Source organism: Phyllobates terribilis, unplaced genomic scaffold (assembly GCF_046119375.1).
Source record: "Phyllobates terribilis strain yellow unplaced genomic scaffold, ASM4611937v1 Scaffold_1__5_contigs__length_1240528914, whole genome shotgun sequence".
Classification (NCBI taxonomy): Eukaryota; Metazoa; Chordata; class Amphibia; order Anura; family Dendrobatidae; genus Phyllobates; species Phyllobates terribilis.
The window spans coordinates 231,207,818-231,224,017 of NW_027362761.1; the positions used below are offsets into that span (position 1 = coordinate 231,207,818).

At 39.2% G+C, this 16,200-nt stretch overlaps 1 protein-coding gene across 1 annotated transcript in view; it reads right to left on the reverse strand.

Annotated features, from left to right (window-relative positions):
- Positions 1-16,200, reverse strand: part of ROR2 (receptor tyrosine kinase like orphan receptor 2) — a 183,045-nt gene that overhangs the window by 76,922 nt on the left and 89,923 nt on the right. The window lies entirely within an intron of this gene.

Genomic DNA, 16,200 nt, shown 5'->3' on the forward strand with positions numbered 1-16,200 from the left:
TATATCAGGATATTGTTTGTTAATCCTTCTTGATGAATTATTGCAGGTACCTGGATAAGGCTAGGCTCACTCTGGCATTACACTATGGTTGTTGGATATTTAACAATGTCCTCTATGGATGGCGGAATACATAGCTGGTACCAGTCACCTGCGTTAGCGTACCATCTTCAGCACCCTTTACAAACTTCCCCTAACCACTTGTTTGAACAGACCCTCACACGTCATTGTTCTCTGCACCACTATGTTAAATAGTCTGGTCTTTACGGTAAACCTTCTAGTTTTGCATGATTTTGCATAAAGGAACAAGAAAAATAAAAAATAAAACCAACTAGAGAAACACAAAGCAGATGTCCAAAAAAATGCAAATATTAGCTGGTCATTTTATTGGAAAAGCTACCTATCAGTCTTGCTTGGAAGACAAATCATCCTGTCGGTCGCACCACTGCAAGTCACTTTATCTTTATCTAATTGACCCTTTGGCATTTAGAGCACCGCTGACAATCCCCTGGCATAAATCTTCACTTCTCTGAACACTTGAGTACAGGTCATGTTATTCATTTCAATTCCCTTCAACAGCCAATATCTGCAGCTGTCTTACAGCCGCAGCGCTAACATGATGCTTCCAGAAAAGACAGGCCTGACTAATTGTATCAGTGCTTCTGATTATCCTGTACTGGCATTTATAGCAGCAGTGACATCAGCCTCTTTCTATTCAATGGACTTGATCAATCATTATAACATATGTATCTCTATTCCCATAGACTATATGGTAATTTGGCCTGGTAATTACCTTTTTCTAAACTATATTTAGGTTGCATTTACACGGGCCGATCGCAACCACCAATTGGCTATATGGAAGCTGTTCGGCAATTGTTTAATAGCCTATATAGACGTAGGTAAAAATTGCCAAAAATATAGACACAGATAACAAGATGGTGCCAAAAGGTACATGAACAGGTGTATTGCACATACAGTATATACAAAGGATAAAAGTGTAAACACTGAGGAATCACAGACAAAAATACATAGGGTATGTAGAGCCAAATCAACTAGTATTATAAACCTGATAATGAAAGATAATAATAGAGTCCCTGTGGACAACATCAATATTACCCTGACAATACAATGATTCCAGACAATGCCCAGAAGGGCAATAAAAAGTGCATGGGCTCACTACCCACCATTCAACCGACACGCGTTTTGCAACAGCTTCCCCAGATGAGCCTCCAGCAAAATAAGACTTTTGCAATGGAGACAGTGATGATTATGTTTGTAAAATGCTGCGAAATATCATGGTGTAAAACAAAATAAATATGTTAAGGAGTACAATATGTAAAGAATAGCACTTACATATTTCAAGTGTAGGATCTATTTGGATTACCCATGGGCCAACCAACTATTCTGTAATTATGTTGAATATTTTCATCATTTTCTTGTAATTACTGTGATCCTCCTACAAAGGAACATCTTCTAATTTGTCTGATTTCTATAAAAAAAAAAGTCTTTGCTTTCCAACCATTCTATGCTAGGATTACCAACAACAACAACCATTCAACAGTTGGCCAAAGTACACTGAACCTTCCCTTCTAGTGTTGCTTTCTTATAAAAATAATACAATTAGGGCTATTATGTGGAGGATAATGAAACCCAATTATGGATGAATAAAAACATATATTTCGGACAGACTAGGCAGGCCAGATGTTAAGACGTAAAGCCACTCTTCAGATACATAAATCTACCAAATGAACACATTCTTTATTTTAGTTCCTTCTTATATTTTTTTTCATAAAAATTAACTTTTTTGACCTTCTAAGAAAATCCAACCTTTGGTGCTCCTTAGACAATGAGCCTAGTGTACACTTTGATTCAGCTGCCAAGCTGATTACTTTGGCTTGTGAGAGAAAACCGGCTACTTAGCTTTCTGAATCAGATCCTTTCATTGAAATGTGGCCTTTCTTCCCCCTCCTGTAGCCTCAATATTCCTGGCAACTGATTGCATAGCGGTTTTGGCAACTATGTCAAGGTGGTGACCAGCTTACAAAACTGACGACAGGACCATATGAACCATATGATAATTGAATCCAAGTAATTGTTATGGTAAATGTTATATGTTGTTTCTTTATATAATTTTATCCTATTATTTCCTCGTTCCTTTTGGGTTTGTGCAATACGTTCAGGAAATTAAGATAATCTGTTGCAGAAATTACTCAAATGATCTTGAGGACAGAATATTGGAGTCATCTCTTCACAGTTTATGCAAGCTGGATTGGAAATATTGCCATGTTTTGCCTTCCTTTTACAATACTCCTACAGAAAGTTCAGCTTGCTTCCTCGTCTACATTTCGTCATTTGTGTTCACTCCTACAGAAAATACGGCTTGCTTCCTTGTGTACAGTTGGTCATTTATTTTCACTGTGAGAATCCATATAACTTTATAAAGCCCAGTGGCTCAGTGGTTAGCGCTGCTGTACTGCAAACAAATCCCACCATGGATAACATCTTCAAGGAGTTTGTATGTTCTCCCCTTACCTTGACATGCCAGAGCCGGTATGTCACTCTCCAAAAAGAGAAACGTTACCCCTTAGACCTCAGTCCAGAGCCTTTCCTCTAGCCAAATCAGTTCTCATACTTTGCACTGACGAGGGCCAACAGCCCGAAACACTGTGTCTGCAGATTGAGATTCTGATTTGGCTTTTATCCTAAGTCATATTGCACGACTCGTTAAAGGGTTGATTGGTACTTGCAGGATTGCTGCTTCCAGTAGGTGGCGCTATAGAGTTCAAGTCCTCTTTTTCTCTGAAGAGGCAATTTGCATATGTTCTCCCTGTGTTTGTGTGGGTTTCCTCCAGGTTCTCCGGTTTCCTCCCACACTCCAAAGACATACTGATAGGGAATCTAGATTGTGACCTCCAATGGGGACAGTGATGATGATGTCTGTAAAGTGCTGCAGAATATGATGGCGCAATATAAGTGAGTAAACCTGTGACATGTGTCAGAGATGGTACCATACTACTGCATGATAGACCAGAACATCTGACCATACATGTCCACGTATATAACTGCTACTGACATATCAATGTTTGATGCTATTAGATGTTTCATTATTGTATTCATTAATATCATGAATGTCCCTCACTTGTTGGATCTGCTGTAATATTTACATGACTCCATGTGTTAGTTTAATGTAACATATAGATACCATTGTCCAACAATTCACCTCTGTCAATTTGCTGATCTCTTGTGTACACAGCTCGCACTGTTTAGTTAATCTGCTAAATGCCTCAAATTCTTACTCCAAAAACAACATATCAACTTAACCCACACACATATGCACATGTCATCTATACAGGAGTCATATTTCCAGCCGATTAAACACATAATACTGGTAATGTGTTCAAGCCACCAAAGACATGACAATAAACATGACAATCAGGCTTTGATATGTACCGACAACCATAATGGATCACTGTCAAGATTTGTAAAGCCATGCTCATGGGGATAGAAACAGAATTGCTTAATAAGCACCAGAGTCTTGATGCAGTAGTTCCATATGTGGTGTATGATATAACATGCCTTCTCATGGTAAAACCTACGTGACATATTATAGAGATTAAAAACGATCTCCAGTACTATATGGAGATAGGTCCGCTCTTCAATTAGCAGAAATGGGAAAAAAATATTGTGCCATTCGCTTAATAAATGAAATCAGAAAATACACTAGACATAGTTTATGAGTCCGTTGTATTCTTAAAGAGTGCACTCCCCCTTCTCTCCATGATTTACAACTGGGATGAGTAGAACGTCAATCACTGATGGACGGTGGGGGGCTCAGGAACTAATCAAGAATACACCTATTAGCCAAACTCTGCTACCCATACATAGGGCCGAATGGCTTGATGAGAGGTCCACTTTTGACCAGCTATTGGTACTGATTCAGTGTTTGCTCACTTTGGGATGTAGAACCAAAAATATAGACAGACGCATTACATTTTTGAGGATCGGCTGAGCTGTTAGGGATGTCTATGATGACAACCTTGATGACTGGTTCCAATAACATCTAGAAGAACACTGCACGCAGCTCTGAGCTGAGGACCAGTACAAGTCATGTAAACTATAGCTGCACAACCAGGACAATTCCTACTACCAATATTTAGTTACTTTGTCCCAGAAGTTTACATTAAAGTTCATGGGAATTTTACAAGAACATCAGGATAAAACCACATTACAAACTAAGCAAATAAATCTTGATTGCTGCCAGTCACAATGGCATTCGACATTTGCTTCTTCCCATTACGTAAACTCAATATACATTTTTAATGTCTTTCTCAAAGTACCGTAACTTTACATTCCCATAAAAGGCTAACATGATTTAATGTATGCCATTTTGTGATGTAAGGATTTCCATTAGATATTTGCCAGCCAGTCTTAAGCGCAGGTTTTGTTATGACATGCATGGTGTGTCACACCTTTTTCTTAGGGCACTTTAACTGATGAGGAATTTAGATCTTCCGTCAAGCAATGTAAATATTAGGAATGTCTTGCTCGGCTGGTGAGAATGTCAATTATCTGGATTGGTGTAAATCTTCTTTAAAACATCTTTAGCTGTGGAGGCAGATTTACTGACAATATAACGCCATGGGGGGCAGCAGTACATTCATTCATTCAGACGTGTGCTTTGAGATCAAAATACTTAAATGTGACACTGGTGCTGCACCAATATTAATAAGAATGCAGTGATCAATTCAGCAGAAATCAGACAAATCAATATAACATGTACTGATCTATATCCACTAGTCACTTGATATGCTACACTAAATATTTGGCCATGGTGCCTTTAACCATTACTGTCAGAGATGAGTGGTTGCTTTAAAATTTGAATTTGCCAGGTTCGCTGAATTTTTCCCCAAAATTTGATTTGCTGCAAATAAATTTATGGGGATTTCAGTACTGGACAGAAAGAAAGGAAGGTGGCGGGATGTAAAGAGGAGTGACAGACATTTCCGCTGATCCTTAATGACCCAATTGTGCACTGACCACCACTGTACAAGGTATGACTGTCTACCATTATTAACATTTCAACCTCCACCAAAACAAAAATTTTCTATTAGCAGGTAATAAATACATGTTAATGGCAATTGTAGAAAGGGTACTAAGAATTACATTAACAATTGGAAATATATACACTCTGAAGCATATTTTTGCCTACTCTATTCATGCTGTATTCATTGGGATGTGTGATGGTTAGTCACAATTTGACATTGTTTATATGATTTTCCTGATTTGCCTTTTGATCACAGAACGTAATGTAGGAGTACAGTCACCTCTTCATCCACAAAGGCTACAGACAGATATACTCCAGGAGGATAAACTGCAGGAACATAACAAACTATCAATAGGGCAGCTAACCCAAACACCATGAATGGCCCACAAACAGCAAATGATCCTGTATTATGAAGTCTGGGATACTGGGAGTGATAATTGCTGCTGTTGTGTAACTCTGCAGTCATGTATCCCATACAGATTCCCAAAAACAATGTCACTGTTTTAAATGCAACAGCAAGAAATTCAGGTCAGATCTAAATGGTCTTCAGATGCCCACACACATTAATTAGCTGTTGGCTGAACGAGCTATTTCTCCCAGGTAGGGCAAATGCATGCATGCTCAGTTTGGAGAAGCATGCATAAGTGTTGGAGATGCTCCCAAATGCACCTGGCAGTGACTTATTATCTGCAGGAACAAAAAGGATAGGATGTTGAATTTTCAGCATGACCTATCTTTCTCTTTCCTGACAATAAAGCCCTCCATACACATCAGATGGCAGTCAGCTGAACGATCCTCCAATCGTTTGGCCTACAGCCATCTTGGCCAACTCTTCCTACACAGGAGCACTCCCGTGTTTTTTATGAGCGAGCCATCGTCAGATATATCTGGTGATGGCTTATTTTTTGGCAACAATATCAGCAATCGGAAATCGGACATTCTGGGGCTCCTAGACACATTAGATTGTCACCGAACCCGTCGAAATAAGCGAGTTCAACTGACATTAGTCTAGTGTGTATAGGGGCTTAATTGTTGAAGAAAAGTCAGGAGACATAGAAATTGAATCACGATTACACCAAAATTAATGAGTTCAGCTGACATCAATCTAATGTGTATGAAGGCCTTAAGACATACTAGGGTTTTAGGCCTAATTCAGATGTATGTTTCATTAGTTACACGTTCTATGCGTGCACAGATATACACATACCCATTAAAGTCTATAGGGCTAGTCACATGTCCACACAATCGGTGTACTTCCATCTTTAATATTGTAATAGGTAGCAGAAGCTCTGGAATTTTTTTTTCTTTTAGCAGAGACATTTTTTGAGAAAAAAACGCACACACTGATGAAAAGAGGGACCAATTACAAGATTCAACCAAGATCATTGGTATTGGTTGCTTTACGGCTCCTATAATCAATCATAATGGGATCCATTCTATGGCAGATAAGTTAAAAGTTTGATTGGCCGACAGGTAGCCACAGACACACTAAAATATTTTTTCTAGTAAACAGAATTAATTGGAACTTAGCAAAAATAATTATTGATTGAGATACAATACTGAGGAAATGTCTGAAGGGTTAACCTTAGTGTCTATAGTCAGCTAGGTCCCAAAATATAATTGCATTTTGCATGCATGTCAGTCTTTACTAACCTTACAGTAAACCAATCTTATGTGAGCAGTGTTAGGAGCAGTGTGTTCTGATTTCTGAGCCATAATCTTTTATTTGATCATCCATAAAGCAAACAGCGCCGTGTCACATGAAACAAAAGTGCTTGTTTAAACAAGCTAAACCCACACCGCCTGCAAGAGAACAGCCGCTTGTCAACAAGGCTTGAGAACTAATTTAGCATGTTTTGCTTCAAGGCCAAAACTAACAACAGGTATATCCTTCAAAAATAATCCTATAGATGTGTGAGCATATGTAAACCACTCCTGCTGCCACCTCTCTACACATAGCGTTTCCCTGAGTCCTTAAGAGAAGAAAAAGGGGATCCATGGAAAATGCCTTTGTAAGATGGACACACTTCTCAAGAACCATCATCTAAAGCAGTGTTTCCCAAACCCTGTCCTCACGGACCCCAACGCATTGTGTTTTCAGGATCTCCTTAGTATTGCGAAGGTGAGAGAACCTTTGGCAGTTTCTGATGACTTAATAATAATTCCATCGTCTGTGCAATACTAAGGAAATCCTGAAAACATGACGTGTGGGGGGCCGTGAGGACTGGAGTTCGGGAAACACTGATCTAAAGGATTTTAAAGGGATTTGTTAGCTGATTCATTGCGCCTGAACCTTGAGCATAATGAATCAGACAATGGCTGAGTGACTGCAGCCATTTATGCTACACTATGAAATCCTTTGGCTTTTTCAGAAAACCTACTTTTGAACGGTGGGATAATGCAACTATGATGACTAGTCTAAGAGGTCCCTGGCAGTGTCTTCCCTCCCCAATCTCCTTGACTGATAAATCTTACCCAATGTGTGTAAAGCGTGAGATCTGTAAGCCTAGAGATGTGGGCCATGTACAAGCTGGCAAGATCCTGCTTCGTCATCCAAGTTGCATTACCATTGGCCGCTGTTTCAAAATATATTTTCCCTGAAACACTGCAGCGTTTCATAGTGACACATATGTGGCTGCAATAATGGAAACTGGTCTCTGATTTATGCTAAATGAATTCCTTTCACCCCTACATGCATTAGCACATGAATAAATATCCTGGCTAGGGGTCCTCAAGTAGACATCTGTGTCTAGCAGCTTAGCTGTTAACCCATTTGGATGCCACTGTCAATCTATGACTAGGGCATTTAAAGGGAACCTTTCACCTAGGAAAATGTTATTTACCTGCATAGGGTTAATCTGGGTGCTGCCGGTTTTCAATGACGGGGGCATGTATACAGTGTCTACAATCATTCCTCACAGCATTGTTCACTATACTGTGAGCGGAGGCTGTAAATATGCATTGGCACTTTGACTGACAACTCTCTCTACAGAGATGCACTGTGAGTTGGCTGTCAATCAAAGTGCTGGGGCGTGCTACAGCTGCCGCTCACATCAGAGTGAGCAGTGCCGTGAGCAATGACTGCAGCCATTCCCTGAACGACCCCATGGTAGAAAGATTTCTGTGAGGAAATAAGTTTATGTTCTTCCAGTAGCCGCAATTTCAGTAAGGTGGCCAGTTAGGTAACGCTATTTACCTGCAGATTAACCCTACATCTGTAGGTAAATAGTATTTTCGGAGGTGACAGGTTCCCTTGAAAAGGTGAGGTTGTCGGTAGCAAGGTACCGATGGCTTACCTTGGCACTCAAGGGCTTGCGAAAGACCCCCATGGCTGCCATCTTGGTCTTCCTGTGAACTTCATGAAAAACAAAATTAACAAAACAGAGCGCTCCGTAGTACCATAATGACTGGTATAAAACTGTATGAATAGTGTAGATGTGGTAGTAACCTTGAAGTGTTGTGCAGAAATAGGCACAACTCTATGATCGAGCGTGTCTGGGTCTGAGATTTGTGGAATAAGCACTTTGATAAACTGGGGCCAAAGTGACCAGATATTGGCATCACCCATCGTTATGCTGACACTTTAGTGGACAATTCTACCCAAGGCTGAACTCCATAGGAGACCGTGATCTTTCCTACATACGGCAATACTACAGCTTGTACTAGATAAACAAGCCCTATATGTCAAGGGAAAAATAAAAAAAGTTATGGCTCTTGGAAGAAGGCGAGGAAAATACAGAAGTGCAAAAATGAAAAATTCATTGGTCAATAAAAGGCTAAATGGCAAGGGTCCTGTGCCAATTTATCCAAATGTCCTTCAGGCTTTCAAAAGTAATCCAGATCGTTTGCAAATGTTGTATTCCTCCTCACTTCAATGAAAACAGAATTGATACAAAGAAATCACCCAGTCTGACTATATTCCACGTGATTTCTGGCTAAAGGTGTAATTTGTGTTTAGGATGATCACAGATGATCAACAGTTTAATCAACTTTGATTATATATGGCACATGAACATCTAACCTTCTGTAGGCAGCTGTAGATTTTACAGATCTCGAAAATCTTTCCAACATGCGAAAAGAATACTGTCATTTGTTGTAGGAGAAAAGGGTATGCCCACATGGCACACTGGATAATGTTACTCCACAAACACCTCTTATCAGTAGAAGCAAATTCTCATTGGGCTACATATGGCCAGCTTTAGGCAATTTGTGGCCCTATAATAGCTCCAACTTTTTGCTCTGATAGCCATTGTAAAAAAAAATAATCAAACTGCATTTCTGTACTGAACAAGATTAGTTCAGATGACAAGAAACACCTCATTAGTAGAACAACAAAAGAGAAATCATTACATTCACTTTCTAGTATAATAATTCATATAGGACAATATATTGCCAAAGTCATAAAATGCCTGCAAATGTATTTTGTCAAATAAATTCTATTTTTAATTAAGCAACTTACATTTCTCGCTTTCAAGGCCAGTGTAACTAAAACCGATACTTCTATATTCCAAACATCTGTTTCTGATGGTAATAAAAAACACAGTATATTTAAAGTATGTCTATTTAAGTCCATATGTTGATTTGTAGGAGTGCTAAAACTCCTTTACATAAAGTGCTAGCAGAGAAACTCTGCCACCTCATAAATAAAAGCACTTAGAAGGCAAGAATTACTCAACCTACACAAACCATAGATTTCCCCTACCTCAAATTAATAATGTAATAGCAAACAAATCATTTAGGCCAGAATGCATTTATCTGGGGCCTCTTTAAAGTACATTAGACTAATTAATTTGTTATGCCAAAGCAATGGAACTTTTCAATTGAGGCGGTCTACCCCGAAAAGTGTACGAAAAGGGGAATATTGGCTGAAATAGCAACAGGTAATACAATAAATTAATAAAAAGTAATTTTAGGCTAAAGCTAGATGCCTATGTGAACTGCAATATGAATGGAGTGAATTTCCATCTCCTAAGTACCAGCAAGTCCTTATTTCAACTGATCTTTAAATTGTTGGCCAAGTCATTGCTAAGCTAATAATAGAAACTAGAGGATTTGTGGGACTTCTCACAGAGGTTGGACTATCATAATAATTAGCAATGGTGTACACAGTGAAATATAGTCCCAAAGGTTACATAGTGGAAAATTGCATATCAAGTATATTGTAAGTACATATACTGTAAGTTACCACAACATAAATGAATCTACAAATCCCTCATGTCATTATATAGAGTCCAAGTCTGTTTTCTTTACATTTACCCTCTCCCAAAAATAATAAAACATATGGAAAGAAACCTCATTGATGCGTGGATGAATCTTTCTTAATAGGCTTTCCCAGAATGGCGCTCAGCTATAACCCAGAAATGGTAAATGAAGAATATAGTCAGCTTCTCTCTTGGCAACGTGACAAAATATGCAGAGCCACAATGGTGGTTTACTGTGTTTCCCATTCTAGTACCCACAAATTTATACTGAAAACTTTTATAATGGTTTCGTAAGTATATTTCGTATATTAATATCCCTAAGTTGATTTTGAGCTTATTTCTTGTCTGTGAAAAAAAACACAAAGTTGAAAACTTTTTATGAAACACTTTAAAGGGGTTGTCCGGTCTAAAATGATAAGTCTGCAGTCATTCTGTGTGACTGCAGACTTTTGAATCCCCCCAGCGCAGGCACTGTGCTCTGCGGGGATTCACCGGTTTCTGGGTCGGAAACAGCGGTGATGTATGCGTTATGCATACTCCTGCGCAGAACCCATCTAGTGGGCACGGCCTCGCTCCATACACTTGTAGGCAGCAAGGCCGCGTCCCGTAGAAGTCCAGTGGACACGGCCGTCCAGTGAGCGCAGCCTCACTCAATATAAAAGTATGGAGCGAGGCCACACTCACTGGGTGGAGTCTGCCTGGGAGTATATTGCATACATCAATGCCATTGCTGACTCAGAAACCGGCAAATCCTCGCAGCACACAGTGTGTGCGCTTGGGGGGATTCATAAGTCTGCAGTCACACAGAGTGACTGCAGACTTATCACTTCTGACTGGACAACCCCTTTAAGGTTACATCTACATGGGAAGAATTTTCATTTTTAAATCTGTTACTTGTAGATTTATATTATAGTGTTTCATTTTGTAAATTTACTAATTCATTGGAATTGGCTGATTTCAAATGATTTTGCTATGAAAGTACAATTTCTGCTAATTTACTTGTTTAATAAAAATGAGACATCTATACATCTGTCTTTACTTGGCATATGGACCAATTTTGGAATATTCGGCACAATCATGTCCAGTTGACTATCCATGTGAAATAGTAAAAAAAAAGTATATCAGATAACCACCATACTGAGAAATTAAAAACAAAATGCAAAAAAATCTCATTGGAAACAATGCTCGGAATCCTCCAGGCCGATATCCCCCAGTAGATAATATGGCATAGAAACAGAGTTGTAATTTCAACACCGTGAAAAGTTATAATTCTATTTTATTGGAATAACCCTCTTTATAAAATAGAAGCAAAACTGATATAAAGAATGAAAGAGGATAAATGATAAAGCTTACGCGTTTAGGACAGCGGTCTGAAATGCGTAAGCTTTATAAAGTATGCGCTTTCATTTCCCTACATGAGTTTTTTTCCTATATTTTATGAACAAGGTTATTCCAATAAAATAGAATTTTAACTTTTCACAGTGATGTATTGTGACTTTCTTTTCTATGTTATATTACCTACTCAAGGATAGTGGCTACAATAGCTGAGTGCTATGTGTTTTAGCTGACCAAGCCTCAGATATCAAGTGATCGCTTTTCTGTATAATCGGCTTTTGGGCAGAGACAGTTACCTCAAGCAAAAAAAGTTACAGTAACACAGACAGAAAGTTACAAAAAGACCTAAAATGATTTTTCAATGGCATCATCAGATGCAGGTATCCATATCTTTCCAGTATTCATTCACTTGTTAATGTCGATGCCCTGTTTATTAGGTATACACAGGCCATCCATGCACAATAAATACCTTTTCTGGCCCAATAGATAAAGGCTTTCTTTTTATTTCTGAATATCCAAAAATGTGGAATGTGTTAAAAGCAGGACACTCGTGAAATGTTAACATTCTGTGATCTAGATGGATGACAGGATTTTCACTGCTCACATGTATAGAAGATAACTTATCCAAAGTCCAAATAGGCCTAAGGTTGTTATCGTAAGTGTGATCTATAGTCATCTATAGTCATGGATGGGCAGTGAGTGTTCTAATGTGCGCCATCACTGTATACATTGCACAGCAAGTAATGTGTGCAGAAATGAACATATGTCATTTGTCTTTTACAGACATTAAAACATTTCAAGGATAATTAAAAGCCCAGTATCTCACATTGCTACTCAGCTGTGCCAGATGATACAAAACTATTAGCTGAGGTCAAAGAATGAACTCTACAGCCCTATGCAAGTTATTAAGCATTTCCTTTCCGCCTGAGCCAAACTTGAGATCACTCTATCCTTTAAATCATATTTGTTTTTGTAGTTCCTGCCAAAATAAATCAGTTTAATTCATAGTAGTATTGGATTGTATTAAGGATTTTAATTTACTAGGGTAAGCTCGATCCCTGACACAGATCCAATGGGAGACCATTCAAGAACCTATGCAATATGTTTCCTTGGCTTACAAAGATTGAACTGGTGATATAAAAGTGGCTGAAGTGGAATCATATATTCCTGAATTCAGTCCCATTTTTCACTTATCATGAGTAGACTCATCTTGATCTGACTGATGGGTTCGGGAAATGGCACTGAAACTTGCTGGACTACTCTTTTCCCCTCTGCCTTCTCATCTCTATATCTCCTACGCACAAATTCAAACTGAGCCGCTCTGTCGCCTACGTCCTTACCACCGAGCTACTGCTGTCACCCTTATGTCCCACACCGTGCTGTCCATAGAGGAATGTAATGTTTGATGCACTGAAAAAGTCTGGATGCCTTTTTTGGAAAATAAAATATTACAAGTTATGGGTATTAGATTTTGAGATGTGGATCCAGAAAACAGTTGATAGTATTTGGATTCGGGAAGGAATGTTTCCCCTAATATGGGGCATCTGCCTCATGAGGTGTTTGCCTTCAGGATTGGTCTTAGGTTGAACTCGATGGATCTGGGTGAACTATGAAGCTCTATGAGATTACAAAAATTGGAAAATAGGTGCAGCACTAGCGATAACAGGTAAAAATAGCAGTGCAAAGCCTCCCAGGCAAACCCAAACCTCAGTAATATCCCAGAAAAGGAAGCGGTTCTCCAAGGTCCAAAAAGTATGAGTTATTTATTGACCCACAGTGCTGGTGTCGTTTCGTTCCAAATTTGGAACTTTCTCAAGCCCTCACTATGGGTCAATAAATAACTCATACCTTTTGGACCTTGGGAGTGCTGCTTCCATTTTTCTGAATATATGACATTACAGCTATAGCTATTACCACATATGGATCACTATAGTCAAGTAATCTTCGCTACAGAAATCATTGTACCATTCACATCCACAATCTTGTAAATCTTTACTATAGGGTAGTTATCTCTAATGGAAGGGCCAAAAATAATATTCGGAAAAACAGTAGTTACCCCCGTAAGAGGTTACTTTCACCTACTTCTGTTGCAAAGACTTCAAAGAAAGAAGCAGCTTGTTACCAATCTCCACTATTCGGCATTCTCTTTATACCCCAGAAATTCTGAATTATGCATAAAGTGAACCATTGACCGTCGTTCAAGAGCCCAATGTCACAGGCAAGGATAAGCGAAAAGGGACACATATTTTACCCCATAAAAGAATTTCTTAGCTTGGCCAGTGAGAAAAGATGCTGTCTTGCTACATATTACCCAACAATTCCAACAACTTGTTGGAACAAGTTAAAAGGAAGACCCAAGTATTACAGACCATTGTCACATGATCACTTGTTACACTTTTATGGATGGGTTTTATGAAACGTCACTCATGCAGTTTTTGAGTAAAGTATGGTTTTAAAGGGCACCTAGGAAACCACGGGCAGCATGAATCAGTGCTTGGCTGGGCAATTGCAGTCCTCTGCCGGCTTCTCCCTGTTCTGTTTCAGCTTTGTCGCAGATGCAATGTACATTTCACAGGGTATAAAAATGTTTGCTTCAATCCAATATTTGACTTTTGAAGCAACCTTTTCTTAATTTTAACACCTCAAGAATAGTATGAGAAATGTCCCAGTCATTTGGAACTTTGGAAGTTCAGTAGATCTGGGTGAGAGAGATATGGTTTGAATAAAGGCAAGTACATCTTGTGATCATAATATTGATATGCTCGTGATATTAACGCTGTATATTTTTATTAGTAGGTCTGCAATGTTCTAACCTCTTTGGCCATTATCCCATACAAAATGAATCAATCTAGTGTGTGCTCCACATGCCTGCCATACCACACAAATGTTTATGCTGTAATTAATCTCACCGTTTCCTTCATACGTCCTACTTCAAGGCTGACCAACGTATTATAAGATTTAATAAAATAGTTCCTTTCAACATGAACATTTATTTCTCTCAAGTTGCTTTTGTAATCTAATTAACATTGGGTCTATTCTTACATATGCAGACAATAAACGTGACTTCATATGAGCAGGAGTGGACACAGACAGAAGAGGGCCCCTGTGTAAGAACAATATATGGGCCCTACACTGTCCAAGAGCTCATCATAATGCACAATTCCACCTGCTTTGGATGTGGAGATGACAGTGGCCACCTTACCGCTTGGGCCCTGAGCGGCTGCATAGGTTGCACCAATGGATTGTCCACCCCTGATATAGACACTATATACAAACAAAAACATACATTCATATAAAAACTGTGTACACCAGATACATAAGTTTATATGTAGTCTATGTACACAGTGTGGCTAAGTGGTTAGCACTGTTGCATTCAAATCCCACCATGGACATCTGCAAGGAGTTTGTATGTTCTCCCCGTGTTTGTATGGTTGTCCTCTGGGTTCTCCGGTTTCCTCCCAAGACTGATAGGGAATCTAGATTGTGAGCCCCAATGGGGACAGTGATGATAATGTATGTAAAGTGATGTGAAATATGATAGCGCTATATATCCAATGCAGAAAAATAATAATACATGCAAAAAATATGAATTTATATGGAGAAGTATAAATATTGTCCATTTAACCAACCATGGTGCCAGCATTTAAAAATCAGTTTTACTTGGTTAATTTTGTTCCTGTGTGACCCGTTAGTGAATCTGTTATGCTGTGTCATGATGAATGGGAAAATATCCTATTTTTCTTACTTTGCCCCATTGTGTCCCGGCCAAAGTTGCAATGTCACCTGGTCCTTGAAGTCTGATTAAATGCATCAACATATCTGTATTTACAGGTTTAATGTGTTAAAGAGAACCTGTTAGAAAAAAACAAAACTGGTATTTACCTGCAGACACAGCACTAATTTGCACATAAATACATTTTTAAATATATGTAGATTTCTAATAGGAAGAGCGGCTGCAAAAAGAAAATGCAGCTGCTTCCATTCAAAGGGGCTGTGAGCAGTTAGTGCTCAGCACACAATGAGCACACTGTAATCACGCCCACTACTCCTTGACTGGCATCCTGCTCCACAGCACGCTGCAAATCAAGTCAAGCAGCAGGAGGCCTGATTAAGGTGTGCTCACACTGTACTGAGCACTAACTGATCACAGCCCTGACACCTACCCAATGACTGGAAGCGAGTGGCCGCAGGGGGAATCTAACTCCATTTTCTTCCTGCACCTGCACTTCCAATTAGAAGGCAACATATATTTAAAGGCATCCTATAATGTGGAAAAACATTATTAACCTGCAGAGTTAGGGTTAATCTGCACGTTAACAGCATTCTGAACCTGTCCAGCGCTGGTACTTAGAGCCCTGCTGCAGGGAAGAAATTAACTTTATTCCTCCCAGCAACGTTCGGCTTCCAATCATATGGGTGGTGACGACGCAATTTCAGCCACTATATGTATAGAGACTGGCAGCTGTGGCCGTGTCCTCGGTACTGACTGACAGCTGACTTTTTAATGCTGAGCCTGAAACCATGCCAACACCACCCCTATAACTGGAAGCCAAACGCTGCAGGGACGAATAAAGTAAATTTCCTCCTGGCAGCGGTGCTCTCAATACTGGGCAGGTTCCGAAC